The 22,284-nt window shown below is 42.4% G+C and overlaps 1 protein-coding gene and 1 long non-coding RNA gene across 14 annotated transcripts in view; both read right to left on the bottom strand.

Moving 5' to 3' along the window:
• The window catches only part of LOC127925026 (carbonic anhydrase 14-like), a 54,722-nt gene that overhangs the window by 12,117 nt on the left and 20,321 nt on the right, over window positions 1-22,284 (bottom strand). The window lies entirely within an intron of this gene.
• The window catches only part of LOC127925027 (uncharacterized), a 32,345-nt gene that overhangs the window by 2,220 nt on the left and 7,841 nt on the right, over window positions 1-22,284 (bottom strand). The window contains exons 1-2 of one of the 8 annotated variants that reach the window (XR_008119564.1): window positions 15,462-15,740; window positions 3,283-3,330 (exon numbers count right to left, since the gene is read on the bottom strand). This is a non-coding gene — a long non-coding RNA (uncharacterized LOC127925027). Of the gene's footprint in view, window positions 1-3,282; window positions 3,331-3,890; window positions 4,291-5,445; window positions 5,846-8,853; window positions 9,390-9,825; window positions 10,044-10,971; window positions 11,372-14,486; window positions 15,023-15,461; window positions 15,741-22,284 lie in introns of those variants that run through there. The other 7 variants (XR_008119560.1, XR_008119561.1, XR_008119565.1 and 4 more) reach the window with 7 other exon arrangements.

Genomic DNA, 22,284 nt, shown 5'->3' with positions numbered 1-22,284 from the left:
GTTAGTGATGGAGTCAGCATGGTTGCTGTAGTTACCTGTATGTATGTTGTTAGTGATGGAATCAGCATGGTTGCTGTAGTTACCTGTATGTATGTTGTTAGTGATGGAGTCAGCATGGTTGCTGTAGTTACCTGTATGTATGTTGTTAGTGATGGAGTCAGCATGGTTGCTGTAGTTACCTGTATGTATGTTGTTAGTGATGGAGTCAGCATGGTTGCTGTCGTTACCTGTATGGCTGTTGTTAGTGATGGAGTCAGCATGGTTGATGTAATTACCTATATGTATGTTGTTAGTGATGGAGTCAGCATGGTTGCTGTAGTTACCTGTATGTATGTTGTTAGTGATGGAGTCAGCATGGTTGATGTAATTACCTATATGTATGTTGTTAGTGATGGAGTCAGCATGGTTGCTGTAGTTACCTGTATGTATGTTGTTAGTGATGGAGTCAGCATGGTTGCTGTAATTACCTGTATGTTGTTAGTGATGGAGTCAGTATGGTTGCTGTAGTTACCTGTATGTATGTTGTTAGTGATGGAGTCAGCATGGTTGCTGTCGTTACCTGTATGGCTGTTGTTAGTGATGGAGTCAGCATGGTTGATGTAATTACCTATATGTATGTTGTTAGTGATGGAGTCAGCATGGCTGCTGTAGTTACCTGTATGTATGTTGTTAGTGATGGAGTCAGCATGGTTGCTGTAGTTACCTGTATGTATGTATGTTGTTAGTGATGGAGTCAGCATGGTTGCTGTAGTTACCTGTATGTATGTTGTTAGTGATGGAGTCAGCATGGTTGCTGTCGTTACCTGTATGGCTGTTGTTAGTGATGGAGTCAGCATGGTTGCTGTCATTATCTGTATGTATGTTGTTAGTGATGGAGTCAGCATGGTTGATGTAATTACCTATATGTATGTTGTTAGTGATGGAGTCAGCATGGTTGCTGTAGTTACCTGTATGTATGTTGTTAGTGATGGAGTCAGCATGGTTGCTGTAGTTACCTGTATGTATGTTGTTAGTGATGGAATCAGCATGGTTGCTGTAGTTACCTGTATGTATGTTGTTAGTGATGGAGTCAGCATGGTTGCTGTAGTTACCTGTATGTATGTTGTTAGTGATGGAGTCAGCATGGTTGCTGTAGTTACCTGTATGTATGTTGTTAGTGATGGAGTCAGCATGGTTGCTGTCGTTACCTGTATGGCTGTTGTTAGTGATGGAGTCAGCATGGTTGATGTAATTACCTATATGTATGTTGTTAGTGATGGAGTCAGCATGGTTGCTGTAGTTACCTGTATGTATGTTGTTAGTGATGGAGTCAGCATGGTTGATGTAATTACCTATATGTATGTTGTTAGTGATGGAGTCAGCATGGTTGCTGTAGTTACCTGTATGTATGTTGTTAGTGATGGAGTCAGCATGGTTGCTGTAATTACCTGTATGTTGTTAGTGATGGAGTCAGTATGGTTGCTGTAGTTACCTGTATGTATGTTGTTAGTGATGGAGTCAGCATGGTTGCTGTCGTTACCTGTATGGCTGTTGTTAGTGATGGAGTCAGCATGGTTGATGTAATTACCTATATGTATGTTGTTAGTGATGGAGTCAGCATGGCTGCTGTAGTTACCTGTATGTATGTTGTTAGTGATGGAGTCAGCATGGTTGCTGTAGTTACCTGTATGTATGTATGTTGTTAGTGATGGAGTCAGCATGGTTGCTGTAGTTACCTGTATGTATGTTATAAGTGATGGAGTCAGCATGGTTGCTGTAATTACCTGTATGTTGTTAGTGATGGAGTCAGCATGGTTGATGTAATTACCTATATGTATGTTGTTAGTGATGGAGTCAACGTGGTTGCTGTAGTTACCTGTATGTATGTTGCTAGTGATGGAGTCAGCATGGTTGCTGTAGTTACCTGTATGTATGTTGTTAGTGATGGAGTCAGCGTGATTGCTGTAGTTACCTTTCTGTTGTTAGTGATGGAGTCAGCGTGATTGCTGTAGTTACCTGTATGTATGTTGTTAGTGATGGAGTCAGCATGGTTGATGTAATTACCTATATGTATGTTGTTAGTGATGGAGTCAACGTGGTTGCTGTAGTTACCTGTATGTTGTTAGTGATGGAGTCAGCATGGTTGATGTAATTACCTATATGTATGTTGTTAGTGATGGAGTCAACGTGGTTGCTGTAGTTACCTGTATGTTGTTAGTGATGGAGTCAACGTGGTTGCTGTAGTTACCTGTATGTTGTTAGTGATGGAGTCAACGTGGTTGCTGTAGTAACCTGTATGTTGTTAGTGATGGAGTCAGCATGGTTGATGTAATTACCTATATGTATGTTGTTAGTGATGGAGTCAACGTGGTTGCTGTAGTTACCTGTATGTATGTTGCTAGTGATGGTGTCAGCATGGTTGCTGTAGTTACCTGTATGTTGTTAGTGATGGAGTCATCATGGTTGCTGTAGTTACCTGTATGTATGTTGTTAGTGATGGAGTCAGCGTTGTTGCTGTAGTTACCTATATGTTGTTAGTGATGGAGTCAGCATGGTTGCTGTAGTTACCTGTATGTATGTTGTTAGTGATGGAGTCAGCGTTGTTGCTGTAGTTACCTATATGTTGTTAGTGATGGAGTCAGCATGGTTGCTGTAGTTACCTGTATGTATGTTGTTAGTGAAGGAGTCAGCATGGTTGCTGTAGTCACCTGTATGGCTGTTGTTTGTGATGGAGTCAGCATGGTTGCTGTGATGTCATAAGGTGAATGCACCAATTTGTAAGTCGCTCTGGATAAGAGCGTCTGCTAAATGACTTAAATGTAAATGTATGTAAATGTCTGTCGTTACCTGTATGTTGTTAGTGATGGAGTCAGCATGGTTGCTGTAGTTACCTGTATGGCTGTTGTTAGTGATGGAGTCAGCATGGTTGCTGTAGTTACCTGTATGTTGTTAGTGATGGAGTCAGCATGGTTGCTGTAGTTACCTGCATGTTGTTCGTGATGGAGTCAGAATGGTTGCTGTAGTTACCTGTATGTTGTTAGTGATGGAGTCAGCATGGTTGCTGTAGTTACCTGTATGTTGTTAGTGATGGAGTCAGCATGATTGCTGTAGTTACCTGTATGTATGTTGTTAGTGATGGAGTCAGAATGGTTGCTGTAGTTACCTGTATGTTGTTAGTGATGGAGTCAGCATGGTTGCTGTAGTTACCTGTATGTATGTTGTTAGTGATGGAGTCAGCATGATTGCTGTAGTTACCTGTATGTATGTTGTTAGTGAAGGAGTCAGCATGTTTGCTGTAGTCACCTGTATGGCTGTTGTTTGTGATGGAGTCAGCATGGTTGCTGTAGTTACCTGTATGTATGTTGTTAGTGAAGGAGTCAGCATGTTTGCTGTAGTCACCTGTATGGCTGTTGTTTGTGATGGAGTCAGCATGGTTGCTGTAGTTACCTCTATGTTGTTAGTGATGGAGTCAGCATGGTTGCTGTAGTTACCTGTATGGCTGTTGTTAGTGATGGAGTCAGCATGGTTGCTGTAGTTACCTGTATGTATGTTGTTAGTGATGGAGTCAGCATGGTTGCTGTAGTTACCTGTATGGCTGTTGTTAGTGATGGAGTCAGCATGGTTGCTGTAGTTACCTGTATGTCTGTTGTTCGTGATGGAGTCAGAATGGTTGCTGTAGTTACCTGTATGTTGTTAGTGATGGAGTCAGCATGGTTGCTGTAGTTACCTGTATGTTGTTAGTGATGGAGTCAGCATGATTGCTGTAATTACCTGTATGTATGTTGTTAGTGATGGAGTCATCATGGTTGCTGTAGTTACCTGTATGTATGTTGTTAGTGATGGAGTCAGCGTTGTTGCTGTAGTTACCTATATGTTGTTAGTGATGGAGTCAGCATGGTTGCTGTAGTTACCTGTATGTATGTTGTTAGTGAAGGAGTCAGCATGGTTGCTGTAGTCACCTGTATGGCTGTTGTTTGTGATGGAGTCAGCATGGTTGCTGTGATGTCATAAGGTGAATGCACCAATTTGTAAGTCGCTCTGGATAAGAGCGTCTGCTAAATGACTTAAATGTAAATGTATGTAAATGTCTGTCGTTACCTGTATGTTGTTAGTGATGGAGTCAGCATGGTTGCTGTAGTTACCTGTATGGCTGTTGTTAGTGATGGAGTCAGCATGGTTGCTGTAGTTACCTGTATGTTGTTAGTGATGGAGTCAGCATGGTTGCTGTAGTTACCTGTATGTATGTTGTTAGTGATGGAGTCAGCATGGTTGCTGTAGTTACCTGTATGGCTGTTGTTAGTGATGGAGTCAGCATGGTTGCTGTAGTTACCTGTATGTATGTTGTTAGTGATGGAGTTAGCATGGTTGCTGTAGTTACCTTTTCTGTTGTTAGTGATGGAGTCAGCATGGTTGCTGTAGTTACCTGTATGTTGTTAGTGATGGAGTCAGAATGGTTGCTGGAGTTACCTGTATGTATGTTGTTAGTGATGGAGTCAGCATGGTTGCTGTAGTTACCTGTATGTTGTTAGTGATGGAGTCAACATGGTTATTGTAGTTACCTGTATGTTGTTAGTGATGGAGTCAGCATGTTGCTGTAGTTACCTGCTGTTGTTCGTGATGTTACCTGTAGTTACCTGTATGTTGTTAGTGATGGAGTCAGCATGGTTGCTGTAGTTACCTGTATGTTGTTAGTGATGGAGTCAGCATGATTGCTGTAGTTACCTGTATGTATGTTGTTAGTGATGGAGTCAGCATGGTTGCTGTAGTTACCTGTATGTATGTTGTTAGTGAAGGAGTCAGCATGTTTGCTGTAGTCACCTGTATGGCTGTTGTTTGTGATGGAGTCAGCATGGTTGCTGTAGTTACCTCTATGTTGTTAGTGATGGAGTCAGCATGGTTGCTGTAGTTACCTGTATGGCTGTTGTTAGTGATGGAGTCAGCATGGTTGCTGTAGTTACCTGTATGTATGTTGTTAGTGATGGAGTCAGCATGGTTGCTGTAGTTACCTGTATGGCTGTTGTTAGTGATGGAGTCAGCATGGTTGCTGTAGTTACCTGTATGTCTGTTGTTCGTGATGGAGTCAGAATGGTTGCTGTAGTTACCTGTATGTTGTTAGTGATGGAGTCAGCATGGTTGCTGTAGTTACCTGTATGTTGTTAGTGATGGAGTCAGCATGATTGCTGTCGTTACCTGTATGTATGTTGTTAGTGATGGAGTCAGAATGGTTGCTGTAGTTACCTGTATGTTGTTAGTGATGGAGTCAGCATGGTTGCTGTAGTTACCTGTATGTTGTTAGTGATGGAGTCAGCATGATTGCTGTAGTTACCTGTATGTATGTTGTTAGTGATGGCGTCATCATGGTTGCTGTAGTTACCTGTATGTATGTTGTTAGTGATGGAGTCAGCGTTGTTGCTGTAGTTACCTATATGTTGTTAGTGATGGAGTCAGCATGGTTGCTGTAGTTACCTGTATGTATGTTGTTAGTGAAGGAGTCAGCATGGTTGCTGTAGTCACCTGTATGGCTGTTGTTTGTGATGGAGTCAGCATGGTTGCTGTGATGTCATAAGGTGAATGCACCAATTTGTAAGTCGCTCTGGATAAGAGCGTCTGCTAAATGACTTAAATGTAAATGTATGTAAATGTCTGTCGTTACCTGTATGTTGTTAGTGATGGAGTCAGCATGGTTGCTGTAGTTACCTGTATGGCTGTTGTTAGTGATGGAGTCAGCATGGTTGCTGTAGTTACCTGTATGTTGTTAGTGATGGAGTCAGCATGGTTGCTGTAGTTACCTGTATGTATGTTGTTAGTGATGGAGTCAGCATGGTTGCTGTAGTTACCTGTATGGCTGTTGTTAGTGATGGAGTCAGCATGGTTGCTGTAGTTACCTGTATGTATGTTGTTAGTGATGGAGTTAGCATGGTTTCTGTAGTTACTTTTCTGTTGTTAGTGATGGAGTCAGCATGGTTGCTGTAGTTACCTCTATGTTGTTAGTGATGGAGTCAGAATGGTTGATGGAGTTACCTGTATGTATGTTGTTAGTGATGGAGTCAGCATGGTTGCTGTAGTTACCTGTATGTTGTTAGTGATGGAGTCAACATGGTTATTGTAGTTACCTGTATGTTGTTAGTGATGGAGTCAGCATGTTGCTGTAGTTACCTGCATGTTGTTCGTGATGGAGTCAGAATGGTTGCTGTAGTTACCTGTATGTTGTTAGTGATGGAGTCAGCATGGTTGCTGTAGTTACCTGTATGTTGTTAGTGATGGAGTCAGCATGATTGCTGTAGTTACCTGTATGTATGTTGTTAGTGATGGAGTCAGCATGGTTGCTGTAGTTACCTGTATGTATGTTGTTAGTGAAGGAGTCAGCATGTTTGCTGTAGTCACCTGTATGGCTGTTGTTTGTGATGGAGTCAGCATGGTTGCTGTAGTTACCTCTATGTTGTTAGTGATGGAGTCAGCATGGTTGCTGTAGTTACCTGTATGGCTGTTGTTAGTGATGGAGTCAGCATGGTTGCTGTAGTTACCTGTATGTATGTTGTTAGTGATGGAGTCAGCATGGTTGCTGTAGTTACCTGTATGGCTGTTGTTAGTGATGGAGTCAGCATGGTTGCTGTAGTTACCTGTATGTCTGTTGTTCGTGATGGAGTCAGAATGGTTGCTGTAGTTACCTGTATGTTGTTAGTGATGGAGTCAGCATGGTTGCTGTAGTTACCTGTATGTTGTTAGTGATGGAGTCAGCATGATTGCTGACGTTACCTGTATGTATGTTGTTAGTGATGGCGTCAGCATGGTTGCTGTAGTTACCTGTATGTTGTTAGTGATGGAGTCAGCATGGTTGCTGTAGTTACCTGAATGTTGTTAGTGATGGAGTCAGCATGGTTGCTGTTGTATGTTGTTAGTGATGGCGTCAGCATGGTTGCTGTCGTTACCTGTATGGCTGTTGTTAGTGATGGAGTCAGCATGGTTGCTGTAGTTACCTGTATGTATGTTGTTAGTGATGGAGTCAGCATGGTTGCTGTCGTTACCTGTATGGCTGTTGTTAGTGATGGAGTCAGCATGGTTGCTGTTGTTACCTGTATGTATGTTGTTAGTGATGGAGTCACCATGGTTGCTGTAGTTACCTGTATGTATGTTGTTAGTGATGGAGTCAGAATGGTTGCTGTAGTTACTTGTATGTTGTTCGTGATGGAGACAGCATGGTTGCTGTAGTTACCTACATGTTGTTAGTGATGGAGTCAGCATGGTTGCTGTAGTTACCTGTATGTTGTTCGTGATGGAGTCAGCATGGTTGCTGTAGTTACCTGTATGTATGTTGTTATGATGGAGTCAGCGTGATTGCTGTAGTTACCTGTATGTTGTTAGTGATGGAGTCAGCATGGTTGATGGAGTTACCTGTATGTATGTTGTTAGTGATGGAGTCAGCATGGTTGCTGTAGTTACCTGTATGTATGTTGTTAGTGATGGAGTCAGCATGGTTGCTGTAGTTACCTGTATGTTGTTAGTGATGGAGTCAGCGTGGTTGCTGTAGTTACCTATATGTTGTTAGTGATGGAGTCAGCATGGTTGCTGTAGTTACCTGTATGTATGTTGTTAGTGAAGGAGTCAGCATGGTTGCTGTAGTCACCTGTATGGCTGTTGTTTGTGATGGAGTCAGCATGGTTGCTGGAGTTACCTGTATGTATGTTGTTAGTGATGGAGTCAGCATGGTTGCTGTAGTTACCTGTATGTTGTTAGTGATGGAGTCAGCATGGTTGCTGTAGCTACCTGTATGTATGTTGTTAGTGATGGAGTCAGCATGGTTGCTGTAGTTACCTGTATGTTGTTAGTGATGGAGTCAGCATGGTTGCTGTCGTTACCTGTATGTATGTTGTTAGTGATGGAGTCAGCATGGTTGCTGTCGTTACCTGTATGGCTGTTGTTAGTGATGGAGTCAGCATGGTTGCTGTAGTTACCTGTATGTTGTTTGTAATGGAGACAGCATGGTTGCTGTAGTTACCTGCATGTTGTTAGTGATGGAGTCAGCATGGTTGCTGTAGTTACCTGTATGTATGTTATTAGTGATGGAGTCAGCATGGTTGCTGTAGTTACCTGTATGTATGTTGTTAGTGATGGAGTCAGTGTGGTTGCTGTAGTTACCTATATGTTGTTAGTGATGGAGTCAGCATGGTTGCTGTAGTTACCTGTATGCATGTTGTTAGTGATGGAGTTAGCATGGTTTCTGTAGTTACCTTTCTGTTGTTAGTGATGGAGTCAGCATGGTTGCTGTAGTTACCTGTATGTATGTTGTTAGTTATGGAGTCAGTGTGATTGCTGTAGTTACCTGTATGTTGTTAGTGATGGAGTCAGAATGGTTGATGGAGTTACCTGTATGTATGTTGTTAGTGATGGAGTCAGCATGGTTGCTGTAGTTACCTGTATGGCTGTTGTTAGTGATGCAGTCAGCATGGTTTCTGTAGTTACCTGTATGTATGTTGTTAGTGATGGAGTCAGCGTGGTTGCTGTAGTTACCTGTATGGCTGTTGTTCGTGATGGAGTCAGAATGGTTGCTGTAGTTACCTGTATGTTGTTAGTGATGGAGTCAGCATGGTTGCTGTTGTTACCTGTATGTTGTTAGTGATGGAGTCAGCATGATTGCTGTAGTTACCTGTATGGCTGTTGTTAGTGATGGAGTCAGCATGGTTGTTGTAGTTACCTGTCTGTTGTTGTTAGTGATAGAGTCAGAATGGTTGCTGTAGTTACCTGTATGTTGTTAGTGATGGAGTCAGCATGGTTGCTGTAGTTACCTGTATGCTGTTAGTGATGGAGTCAGCATGATTGCTGTAGTTACCTGTATGTTGTTGTTAGTGATGGAGTCAGCATGGTTGCTGTAGTTACCTGTATGTATGTTGTTAGTGAAGGAGTCAGCATGGTTGCTGTAGTCACCTGTATGGCTGTTGTTTGTGATGGAGTCAGCATGGTTGCTGTAGTTACCTCTATGTTGTTAGTGATGGAGTCAGCATGGTTGCTGTAGTTACCTGTATGTATGTTATAAGTGATGGAGTCAGCATGGTTGCTGTAATTACCTGTATGTTGTTAGTGATGGAGTCAGCATGGTTGATGTAATTACCTATATGTATGTTGTTAGTGATGGAGTCAACGTGGTTGCTGTAGTTACCTGTATGTATGTTGCTAGTGATGGAGTCAGCATGGTTGCTGTAGTTACCTGTATGTATGTTGTTAGTGATGGAGTCAGCGTGATTGCTGTAGTTACCTTTCTGTTGTTAGTGATGGAGTCAGCGTGATTGCTGTAGTTACCTGTATGTATGTTGTTAGTGATGGAGTCAGCATGGTTGATGTAATTACCTATATGTATGTTGTTAGTGATGGAGTCAACGTGGTTGCTGTAGTTACCTGTATGTTGTTAGTGATGGAGTCAGCATGGTTGATGTAATTACCTATATGTATGTTGTTAGTGATGGAGTCAACGTGGTTGCTGTAGTTACCTGTATGTTGTTAGTGATGGAGTCAACGTGGTTGCTGTAGTTACCTGTATGTTGTTAGTGATGGAGTCAACGTGGTTGCTGTAGTAACCTGTATGTTGTTAGTGATGGAGTCAGCATGGTTGATGTAATTACCTATATGTATGTTGTTAGTGATGGAGTCAACGTGGTTGCTGTAGTTACCTGTATGTATGTTGCTAGTGATGGTGTCAGCATGGTTGCTGTAGTTACCTGTATGTTGTTAGTGATGGAGTCATCATGGTTGCTGTAGTTACCTGTATGTATGTTGTTAGTGATGGAGTCAGCGTTGTTGCTGTAGTTACCTATATGTTGTTAGTGATGGAGTCAGCATGGTTGCTGTAGTTACCTGTATGTATGTTGTTAGTGAAGGAGTCAGCATGGTTGCTGTAGTCACCTGTATGGCTGTTGTTTGTGATGGAGTCAGCATGGTTGCTGTGATGTCATAAGGTGAATGCACCAATTTGTAAGTCGCTCTGGATAAGAGCGTCTGCTAAATGACTTAAATGTAAATGTATGTAAATGTCTGTCGTTACCTGTATGTTGTTAGTGATGGAGTCAGCATGGTTGCTGTAGTTACCTGTATGTATGTTGTTAGTGATGGAGTCAGCATGGTTGCTGTAGTTACCTGTATGTTGTTAGTGATGGAGTCAGCATGGTTGCTGTCGTTACCTGTATGGCTGTTGTTAGTGATGGAGTCAGCATGGTTGCTGTAGTTACCTGTATGTTGTTTGTGATGGAGACAGCATGGTTGCTGTAGTTACCTGCATGTTGTTAGTGATGGAGTCAGCATGGTTGCTGTAGTTACCTGTATGTATGTTGTTAGTGATGGAGTCAGCATGGTTGCTGTAGTTACCTGTATGGCTGTTGTTAGTTATGGAGTCAGCGTGATTGCTGTAGTTACCTGTATGGCTGTTGTTAGTGATGGAGTCAGAATGGTTGATGGAGTTACCTGTATGTATGTTGTTAGTGATGGAGTCAGCATGGTTGCTGTAGTTACCTGTATGTTGTTAGTGATGGAGTCAACATGGTTATTGTAGTTACCTGTATGTTGTTAGTGATGGAGTCAGCATGTTGCTGTAGTTACCTGCATGTTGTTCGTGATGGAGTCAGAATGGTTGCTGTAGTTACCTGTATGTTGTTAGTGATGGAGTCAGCATGGTTGCTGTAGTTACCTGTATGTTGTTAGTGATGGAGTCAGCATGATTGCTGTAGTTACCTGTATGTCTGTTGTTCGTGATGGAGTCAGAATGGTTGCTGTAGTTACCTGTATGTTGTTAGTGATGGAGTCAGCATGGTTGCTGTAGTTACCTGTATGTTGTTAGTGATGGAGTCAGCATGATTGCTGTCGTTACCTGTATGTATGTTGTTAGTGATGGCGTCATCATGGTTGCTGTAGTTACCTGTATGTATGTTGTTAGTGATGGAGTCAGCGTTGTTGCTGTAGTTACCTATATGTTGTTAGTGATGGAGTCAGCATGGTTGCTGTAGTTACCTGTATGTATGTTGTTAGTGAAGGAGTCAGCATGGTTGCTGTAGTCACCTGTATGGCTGTTGTTTGTGATGGAGTCAGCATGGTTGCTGTGATGTCATAAGGTGAATGCACCAATTTGTAAGTCGCTCTGGATAAGAGCGTCTGCTAAATGACTTAAATGTAAATGTATGTAAATGTCTGTCGTTACCTGTATGTTGTTAGTGATGGAGTCAGCATGGTTGCTGTAGTTACCTGTATGGCTGTTGTTAGTGATGGAGTCAGCATGGTTGCTGTAGTTACCTGTATGTTGTTAGTGATGGAGTCAGCATGGTTGCTGTAGTTACCTGTATGTATGTTGTTAGTGATGGAGTCAGCATGGTTGCTGTAGTTACCTGTATGGCTGTTGTTAGTGATGGAGTCAGCATGGTTGCTGTAGTTACCTGTATGTATGTTGTTAGTGATGGAGTTAGCATGGTTTCTGTAGTTACTTTTCTGTTGTTAGTGATGGAGTCAGCATGGTTGCTGTAGTTACCTCTATGTTGTTAGTGATGGAGTCAGAATGGTTGATGGAGTTACCTGTATGTATGTTGTTAGTGATGGAGTCAGCATGGTTGCTGTAGTTACCTGTATGTTGTTAGTGATGGAGTCAACATGGTTATTGTAGTTACCTGTATGTTGTTGTAGTGATGGAGTCAGCATGTTGCTGTAGTTACCTGCATGTTGTTCGTGATGGAGTCAGAATGGTTGCTGTAGTTACCTGTATGTTGTTAGTGATGGAGTCAGCATGGTTGCTGTAGTTACCTGTATGTTGTTAGTGATGGAGTCAGCATGATTGCTGTAGTTACCTGTATGTATGTTGTTAGTGATGGAGTCAGCATGGTTGCTGTAGTTACCTGTATGTATGTTGTTAGTGAAGGAGTCAGCATGTTTGCTGTAGTCACCTGTATGGCTGTTGTTTGTGATGGAGTCAGCATGGTTGCTGTAGTTACCTCTATGTTGTTAGTGATGGAGTCAGCATGGTTGCTGTAGTTACCTGTATGGCTGTTGTTAGTGATGGAGTCAGCATGGTTGCTGTAGTTACCTGTATGTATGTTGTTAGTGATGGAGTCAGCATGGTTGCTGTAGTTACCTGTATGGCTGTTGTTAGTGATGGAGTCAGCATGGTTGCTGTAGTTACCTGTATGTCTGTTGTTCGTGATGGAGTCAGAATGGTTGCTGTAGTTACCTGTATGTTGTTAGTGATGGAGTCAGCATGGTTGCTGTAGTTACCTGTATGTTGTTAGTGATGGAGTCAGCATGATTGCTGTCGTTACCTGTATGTATGTTGTTAGTGATGGCGTCAGCATGGTTGCTGTCGTTACCTGTATGGCTGTTGTTAGTGATGGAGTCAGCATGGTTGCTGTAGTTACCTGAATGTTGTTAGTGATGGAGTCAGCATGGTTGCTGTCGTTACCTGTATGTATGTTGTTAGTGATGGCGTCAGCATGGTTGCTGTCGTTACCTGTATGGCTGTTGTTAGTGATGGAGTCAGCATGGTTGCTGTAGTTACCTGTATGTATGTTGTTAGTGATGGAGTCAGCATGGTTGCTGTCGTTACCTGTATGGCTGTTGTTAGTGATGGAGTCAGCATGGTTGCTGTTGTTACCTGTATGTATGTTGTTAGTGATGGAGTCACCATGGTTGCTGTAGTTACCTGTATGTATGTTGTTAGTGATGGAGTCAGAATGGTTGCTGTAGTTACTTGTATGTTGTTCGTGATGGAGACAGCATGGTTGCTGTAGTTACCTACATGTTGTTAGTGATGGAGTCAGCATGGTTGCTGTAGTTACCTGTATGTTGTTCGTGATGGAGTCAGCATGGTTGCTGTAGTTACCTGTATGTATGTTGTTAGTGATGGAGTCAGCGTGATTGCTGTAGTTACCTGTATGTTGTTAGTGATGGAGTCAGAATGGTTGATGGAGTTACCTGTATGTATGTTGTTAGTGATGGAGTCAGCATGGTTGCTGTAGTTACCTGTATGTATGTTGTTAGTGATGGAGTCAGCATGGTTGCTGTAGTTACCTGTATGTTGTTAGTGATGGAGTCAGCGTGGTTGCTGTAGTTACCTATATGTTGTTAGTGATGGAGTCAGCATGGTTGCTGTAGTTACCTGTATGTATGTTGTTAGTGAAGGAGTCAGCATGGTTGCTGTAGTCACCTGTATGGCTGTTGTTTGTGATGGAGTCAGCATGGTTGCTGGAGTTACCTGTATGTATGTTGTTAGTGATGGAGTCAGCATGGTTGCTGTAGTTACCTGTATGTTGTTAGTGATGGAGTCAGCATGGTTGCTGTAGCTACCTGTATGTATGTTGTTAGTGATGGAGTCAGCATGGTTGCTGTAGTTACCTGTATGTTGTTAGTGATGGAGTCAGCATGGTTGCTGTCGTTACCTGTATGTATGTTGTTAGTGATGGCGTCAGCATGGTTGCTGTCGTTACCTGTATGGCTGTTGTTAGTGATGGAGTCAGCATGGTTGCTGTAGTTACCTGTATGTTGTTTGTAATGGAGACAGCATGGTTGCTGTAGTTACCTGCATGTTGTTAGTGATGGAGTCAGCATGGTTGCTGTAGTTACCTGTATGTATGTTATTAGTGATGGAGTCAGCATGGTTGCTGTAGTTACCTGTATGTATGTTGTTAGTGATGGAGTCAGTGTGGTTGCTGTAGTTACCTATATGTTGTTAGTGATGGAGTCAGCATGGTTGCTGTAGTTACCTGTATGCATGTTGTTAGTGATGGAGTTAGCATGGTTTCTGTAGTTACCTTTCTGTTGTTAGTGATGGAGTCAGCATGGTTGCTGTAGTTACCTGTATGTATGTTGTTAGTTATGGAGTCAGTGTGATTGCTGTAGTTACCTGTATGTTGTTAGTGATGGAGTCAGAATGGTTGATGGAGTTACCTGTATGTATGTTGTTAGTGATGGAGTCAGCATGGTTGCTGTAGTTACCTGTATGGCTGTTGTTAGTGATGCAGTCAGCATGGTTTCTGTAGTTACCTATAAGTATGTTGTTAGTGATGGAGTCAGCGTGGTTGTAGTTACCTGTATGTCTCTTGTTATGATCAGTCAGCATGGTTGCTGTAGTTACCTGTATGTATGTTGTTAGTGATGGAGTCAGCGTGGTTGCTGTAGTTACCTGTATGGCTGTTGTTCGTGATGGAGTCAGAATGGTTGCTGTAGTTACCTGTATGTTGTTAGTGATGGAGTCAGCATGGTTGCTGTTGTTACCTGTATGTTGTTAGTGATGGAGTCAGCATGATTGCTGTAGTTACCTGTATGGCTGTTGTTAGTGATGGAGTCAGCATGGTTGTTGTAGTTACCTGTCTGTTGTTCGTGATAGAGTCAGAATGGTTGCTGTAGTTACCTGTATGTTGTTAGTGATGGAGTCAGCATGGTTGCTGTAGTTACCTGTATGCTGTTAGTGATGGAGTCAGCATGATTGCTGTAGTTACCTGTATGTATGTTGTTAGTGATGGAGTCAGCATGGTTGCTGTAGTTACCTGTATGTATGTTGTTAGTGAAGGAGTCAGCATGGTTGCTGTAGTCACCTGTATGGCTGTTGTTTGTGATGGAGTCAGCATGGTTGCTGTAGTTACCTCTATGTTGTTAGTGATGGAGTCAGCATGGTTGCTGTAGTTACCTGTATGTATGTTATAAGTGATGGAGTCAGCATGGTTGCTGTAATTACCTGTATGTTGTTAGTGATGGAGTCAGCATGGTTGATGTAATTACCTATATGTATGTTGTTAGTGATGGAGTCAACGTGGTTGCTGTAGTTACCTGTATGTATGTTGCTAGTGATGGAGTCAGCATGGTTGCTGTAGTTACCTGTATGTATGTTGTTAGTGATGGAGTCAGCGTGATTGCTGTAGTTACCTTTCTGTTGTTAGTGATGGAGTCAGCGTGATTGCTGTAGTTACCTGTATGTATGTTGTTAGTGATGGAGTCAGCATGGTTGATGTAATTACCTATATGTATGTTGTTAGTGATGGAGTCAACGTGGTTGCTGTAGTTACCTGTATGTTGTTAGTGATGGAGTCAGCATGGTTGATGTAATTACCTATATGTATGTTGTTAGTGATGGAGTCAACGTGGTTGCTGTAGTTACCTGTATGTTGTTAGTGATGGAGTCAACGTGGTTGTTGCTGTAGTTACCTGTATGTTGTTAGTGATGGAGTCAACGTGGTTGCTGTAGTAACCTGTATGTTGTTAGTGATGGAGTCAGCATGGTTGATGTAATTACCTATATGTATGTTGTTAGTGATGGAGTCAACGTGGTTGCTGTAGTTACCTGTATGTATGTTGCTAGTGATGGTGTCAGCATGGTTGCTGTAGTTACCTGTATGTTGTTAGTGATGGAGTCATCATGGTTGCTGTAGTTACCTGTATGTATGTTGTTAGTGATGGAGTCAGCGTTGTTGCTGTAGTTACCTATATGTTGTTAGTGATGGAGTCAGCATGGTTGCTGTAGTTACCTGTATGTATGTTGTTAGTGAAGGAGTCAGCATGGTTGCTGTAGTCACCTGTATGGCTGTTGTTTGTGATGGAGTCAGCATGGTTGCTGTGATGTCATAAGGTGAATGCACCAATTTGTAAGTCGCTCTGGATAAGAGCGTCTGCTAAATGACTTAAATGTAAATGTATGTAAATGTCTGTCGTTACCTGTATGTTGTTAGTGATGGAGTCAGCATGGTTGCTGTAGTTACCTGTATGTATGTTGTTAGTGATGGAGTCAGCATGGTTGCTGTAGTTACCTGTATGTTGTTAGTGATGGAGTCAGCATGGTTGCTGTCGTTACCTGTATGGCTGTTGTTAGTGATGGAGTCAGCATGGTTGCTGTAGTTACCTGTATGTTGTTTGTGATGGAGACAGCATGGTTGCTGTAGTTACCTGCATGTTGTTAGTGATGGAGTCAGCATGGTTGCTGTAGTTACCTGTATGTATGTTGTTAGTGATGGAGTCAGCATGGTTGCTGTAGTTACCTGTATGGCTGTTGTTAGTTATGGAGTCAGCGTGATTGCTGTAGTTACCTGTATGTTGTTAGTGATGGAGTCAGAATGGTTGATGGAGTTACCTGTATGTATGTTGTTAGTGATGGAGTCAGCATGGTTGCTGTAGTTACCTGTATGTTGTTAGTGATGGAGTCAACATGGTTATTGTAGTTACCTGTATGTTGTTAGTGATGGAGTCAGCATGTTGCTGTAGTTACCTGCATGTTGTTAGTGATGGAGTCAGCATGTTTGCTGTAGTCACCTGTATGGCTGTTGTTTGTGATGGAGTCAGCATGGTTGCTGTAGTTACCTCTATGTTGTTAGTGATGGAGTCAGCATGGTTGCTGTAGTTACCTGTATGGCTGTTGTTAGTGATGGAGTCAGCATGGTTGCTGTAGTTACCTGTATGTATGTTGTTAGTGATGGAGTCAGCATGGTTGCTGTAGTTACCTGTATGGCTGTTGTTAGTGATGGAGTCAGCATGGTTGCTGTAGTTACCTGTATGTCTGTTGTTCGTGATGGAGTCAGAATGGTTGCTGTAGTTACCTGTATGTTGTTAGTGATGGAGTCAGCATGGTTGCTGTAGTTACCTGTATGTTGTTAGTGATGGAGTCAGCATGATTGCTGTCGTTACCTGCATGTTGTTAGTGATGGAGTCAGCATGGTTGCTGTAGTTACCTGTATGTATGTTATTAGTGATGGAGTCAGCATGGTTGCTGTAGTTACCTGTATGTTGTTAGTGATGGAGTCAGCATGGTTGCTGTAGTCACCTGTATGGCTGTTGTTTGTGATGGAGTCAGCATGGTTGCTGTGATGTCATAAGGTGAATGCACCAATTTGTAAGTCGCTCTGGATAAGAGCGTCTGCTAAATGACTTAAATGTAAATGTATGTAAATGTCTGTCGTTACCTGTATGTTGTTAGTGATGGAGTCAGCATGGTTGCTGTAGTTACCTGTATGTATGTTGTTAGTGATGGAGTCAGCATGGTTGCTGTAGTTACCTGTATGTTGTTAGTGATGGAGTCAGCATGGTTGCTGTCGTTACCTGTATGGCTGTTGTTAGTGATGGAGTCAGCATGGTTGCTGTAGTTACCTGTATGTTGTTTGTGATGGAGACAGCATGGTTGCTGTAGTTACCTGCATGTTGTTAGTGATGGAGTCAGCATGGTTGCTGTAGTTACCTGTATGTATGTTGTTAGTGATGGAGTCAGCATGGTTGCTGTAGTTACCTGTATGGCTGTTGTTAGTGATGGAGTCAGCATGGTTGCTGTAGTTACCTGTATGTATGTTGTTAGTGATGGAGTTAGCATGGTTTCTGTAGTTACTTTTCTGTTGTTAGTGATGGAGTCAGCATGGTTGCTGTAGTTACCTGTATGTATGTTGTTAGTTATGGAGTCAGCGTGATTGCTGTAGTTACCTGTATGTTGTTAGTGATGGAGTCAGAATGGTTGATGGAGTTACCTGTATGTATGTTGTTAGTGATGGAGTCAGCATGGTTGCTGTAGTTACCTGTATGTTGTTAGTGATGGAGTCAACATGGTTATTGTAGTTACCTGTATGTTGTTAGTGATGGAGTCAGCATGTTGCTGTAGTTACCTGCATGTTGTTCGTGATGGAGTCAGAATGGTTGCTGTAGTTACCTGTATGTTGTTAGTGATGGAGTCAGCTTGGTTGCTGTAGTTACCTGTATGTATGTTGTTAGTGATGGAGTCAGCATGGTTGCTGTAGTTACCTGTATGTATGTTGTTAGTGAAGGAGTCAGCATGTTTGCTGTAGTCACCTGTATGGCTGTTGTTTGTGATGGAGTCAGCATGGTTGCTGTAGTTACCTCTATGTTGTTAGTGATGGAGTCAGCATGGTTGCTGTAGTTACCTGTATGGCTGTTGTTAGTGATGGAGTCAGCATGGTTGCTGTAGTTACCTGTATGTATGTTGTTAGTGATGGAGTCAGCATGGTTGCTGTAGTTACCTGTATGGCTGTTGTTAGTGATGGAGTCAGCATGGTTGCTGTAGTTACCTGTATGTCTGTTGTTCGTGATGGAGTCAGAATGGTTGCTGTAGTTACCTGTATGTTGTTAGTGATGGAGTCAGCATGGTTGCTGTAGTTACCTGTATGTTGTTAGTGATGGAGTCAGCATGATTGCTGTCGTTACCTGTATGTATGTTGTTAGTGATGGCGTCAGCATGGTTGCTGTCGTTACCTGTATGGCTGTTGTTAGTGATGGAGTCAGCATGGTTGCTGTAGTTACCTGTATGTTGTTAGTGATGGAGTCAGCATGGTTGCTGTCGTTACCTGTATGTATGTTGTTAGTGATGGCGTCAGCATGGTTGCTGTCGTTACCTGTATGGCTGTTGTTAGTGATGGAGTCAGCATGGTTGCTGTAGTTACCTGTATGTATGTTGTTAGTGATGGAGTCAGCATGGTTGCTGTCGTTACATGTATGGCTGTTGTTAGTGATGGAGTCATCATGGTTGCTGTTGTTACCTGTATGTATGTATGTTGTTAGTGATGGAGTCACCATGGTTGCTGTAGTTACCTGTATGTATGTTGTTAGTGATGGAGTCAGAATGGTTGCTGTAGTTACTTGTATGTTGTTCGTGATGGAGACAGCATGGTTGCTGTAGTTACCTACATGTTGTTAGTGATGGAGTCAGCATGGTTGCTGTAGTTACCTGTATGTTGTTCGTGATGGAGTCAGCATGGTTGCTGTAGTTACCTGTATGTATGTTGTTAGTGATGGAGTCAGCGTGATTGCTGTAGTTACCTGTATGTTGTTAGTGATGGAGTCAGAATGGTTGATGGAGTTACCTGTATGTATGTTGTTAGTGATGGAGTCAGCATGGTTGCTGGAGTTACCTGTATGTATGTTGTTAGTGATGGAGTCAGCATGGTTGCTGTAGTTACCTGTATGTTGTTAGTGATGGAGTCAGCATGGTTGCTGTAGTTACCTGTATGTATGTTGTTAGTGATGGAGTCAGCATGGTTGCTGTCGTTACCTGTATGTATGTTGTTAGTGATGGCGTCAGCATGGTAGCTGTCGTTACCTGTATGGCTGTTGTTAGTGATGGAGTCAGCATGGTTGCTGTAGTTACCTGTATGTTGTTTGTAATGGAGACAGCATGGTTGCTGTAGTTACCTGCATGTTGTTAGTGATGGAGTCAGCATGGTTGCTGTAGTTACCTGTATGTATGTTATTAGTGATGGAGTCAGCATGGTTGCTGTAGTTACCTGTATGTTGTTAGTGATGGAGTCAGCATGGTTGCTGTTGTTACCTGTATGTATGTTGTTAGTGATGGAGTCAGTGTGGTTGCTGTAGTTACCTATATGTTGTTAGTGATGGAGTCAGCATGGTTGCTGTAGTTACCTGTATGTATGTTGTTAGTGATGGAGTTAGCATGGTTTCTGTAGTTACCTTTCTGTTGTTAGTGATGGAGTCAGCATGGTTGCTGTAGTTACCTGTATGTATGTTGTTAGTTATGGAGTCAGTGTGATTGCTGTAGTTACCTGTATGTTGTTAGTGATGGAGTCAGAATGGTTGATGGAGTTACCTGTATGTATGTTGTTAGTGATGGAGTCAGCATGGTTGCTGTAGTTACCTGTATGGCTGTTGTTAGTGATGGAGTCAGCATGGTTTCTGTAGTTACCTATAAGTATGTTGTTAGTGATGGAGTCAGCGTGGTACTGTAGTTACCTGTATGTCTCTTGTTAGTGATCGAGTCAGCATGGTTGCTGTAGTTACCTGTATGTATGTTGTTAGTGATGGAGTCAGCGTGGTTGCTGTAGTTACCTGTATGGCTGTTGTTCGTGATGGAGTCAGAATGGTTGCTGTAGTTACCTGTATGTTGTTAGTGATGGAGTCAGCATGGTTGCTGTAGTTACCTGTATGTTGTTAGTGATGGAGTCAGCATGGTTGCTGTCGTTACCTGTATGTATGTTGTTAGTGATGGCGTCAGCATGGTTGCTGTCGTTACCTGTATGGCTGTTGTTAGTGATGGAGTCAGCATGGTTGCTGTAGTTACCTGTATGTTGTTTGTAATGGAGACAGCATGGTTGCTGTAGTTACCTGCATGTTGTTAGTGATGGAGTCAGCATGGTTGCTGTAGTTACCTGTATGTATGTTATTAGTGATGGAGTCAGCATGGTTGCTGTAGTTACCTGTATGTTGTTAGTGATGGAGTCAGCATGGTTGCTGTTGTTACCTGTATGGCTGTTGTTTGTGATGGAGTCAGCATGGTTGCTGTGATGTCATAAGGTGAATGCACCAATTTGTAAGTCGCTCTGGATAAGAGCGTCTGCTAAATGACTTAAATGTAAATGTATGTAAATGTCTGTCGTTACCTGTATGTTGTTAGTGATGGAGTCAGCATGGTTGCTGTAGTTACCTGTATGTATGTTGTTAGTGATGGAGTCAGCATGGTTGCTGTAGTTACCTGTATGTTGTTAGTGATGGAGTCAGAATGGTTGCTGTCGTTACCTGTATGGCTATTGTTAGTGATGGAGTCAGCATGGTTGCTGTAGTTACCTGTATGTTGTTTGTGATGGAGACAGCATGGTTGCTGTAGTTACCTGCATGTTGTTAGTGATGGAGTCAGCATGGTTGCTGTAGTTACCTGTATGTATGTTGTTAGTGATGGAGTCAGCATGGTTGCTGTAGTTACCTGTATGGCTGTTGTTAGTGATGGAGTCAGCATGGTTGCTGTAGTTACCTGTATGTATGTTGTTAGTGATGGAGTTAGCATGGTTTCTGTAGTTACTTTTCTGTTGTTAGTGATGGAGTCAGCATGGTTGCTGTAGTTACCTGTATGTATGTTGTTAGTTATGGAGTCAGCGTGATTGCTGTAGTTACCTGTATGTTGTTAGTGATGGAGTCAGAATGGTTGATGGAGTTACCTGTATGTATGTTGTTAGTGATGGAGTCAGCATGGTTGCTGGAGTTACCTGTATGTATGTTGTTAGTGATGGAGTCAGCATAGTTGCTGTAGTTACCTGTCTGTTGTTAGTGATGGAGTCAGCATGGTTGCTGTAGTTACCTGTATGGCTGTTGTTAGTGATGGAGTCAGCATGGTTGCTGGAGTTACCTGTATGTATGTTGTTAGTGATGGAGTCAGAATGGTTGCTGTAATTACCTGTATGTTGTTAGTGATGGAGTCAGCATGGTTGCTGTAGTTACCTGTATGTATGTTGTTAGTGATGGAGTCAGCATGGTTGCTGTAGTTACCTGTATGTTGTTAGTGATGGCGTCAGCATGGTTGCTGTCGTTACCTGTATGGCTGTTGTTAGTGATGGAGTCAGCATGGTTGCTGTAGTTACCTGTATGTTGTTAGTGATGGAGTCAACATGGTTGCTGTCGTTACCTGTATGTATGTTGTTAGTGATGGCGTCAGCATGGTTGCTGTCGTTACCTGTATGGCTGTTGTTAGTGATGGAGTCAGCATGGTTGCTGTAGTTACCTGTATGTATGTTGTTAGTGATGGAGTCAGCATGGTTGCTGTCGTTACATGTATGGCTGTTGTTAGTGATGGAGTCAGCATGGTTGCTGTTGTTACCTGTATGTATGTTGTTAGTGATGGAGTCAGCATGGTTGCTGTAGTTACCTGTATGTTGTTAGTGATGGAGTCAGCATGGTTGCTGTTGTTACCTGTATGTATGTTGTTAGTGATGGAGTCAGTGTGGTTGCTGTAGTTACCTATATGTTGTTAGTGATGGAGTCAGCATGGTTGCTGTAGTTACCTGTATGTATGTTGTTAGTGATGGAGTTAGCATGGTTTCTGTAGTTACCTTTCTGTTGTTAGTGATGGAGTCAGCATGGTTGCTGTAGTTACCTGTATGTATGTTGTTAGTTATGGAGTCAGTGTGATTGCTGTAGTTACCTGTATGTTGTTAGTGATGGAGTCAGAATGGTTGATGGAGTTACCTGTATGTATGTTGTTAGTGATGGAGTCAGCATGGTTGCTGTAGTTACCTGTATGGCTGTTGTTAGTGATGGAGTCAGCATGGTTTCTGTAGTTACCTATAAGTATGTTGTTAGTGATGGAGTCAGCGTGGTACTGTAGTTACCTGTATGTCTCTTGTTAGTGATCGAGTCAGCATGGTTGCTGTAGTTACCTGTATGTATGTTGTTAGTGATGGAGTCAGCGTGGTTGCTGTAGTTACCTGTATGGCTGTTGTTCGTGATGGAGTCAGAATGGTTGCTGTAGTTACCTGTATGTTGTTAGTGATGGAGTCAGCATGGTTGCTGTAGTTACCTGTATGTTGTTAGTGATGGAGTCAGCATGGTTGCTGTCGTTACCTGTATGTATGTTGTTAG

Source organism: Oncorhynchus keta, unplaced genomic scaffold (assembly GCF_023373465.1).
Source record: "Oncorhynchus keta strain PuntledgeMale-10-30-2019 unplaced genomic scaffold, Oket_V2 Un_contig_496_pilon_pilon, whole genome shotgun sequence".
Classification (NCBI taxonomy): domain Eukaryota; kingdom Metazoa; phylum Chordata; class Actinopteri; order Salmoniformes; family Salmonidae; genus Oncorhynchus; species Oncorhynchus keta.
The sequence above is the reverse complement of the archived record's forward strand: the minus strand, read 5'-3'. Positions and strand labels throughout refer to the sequence as shown.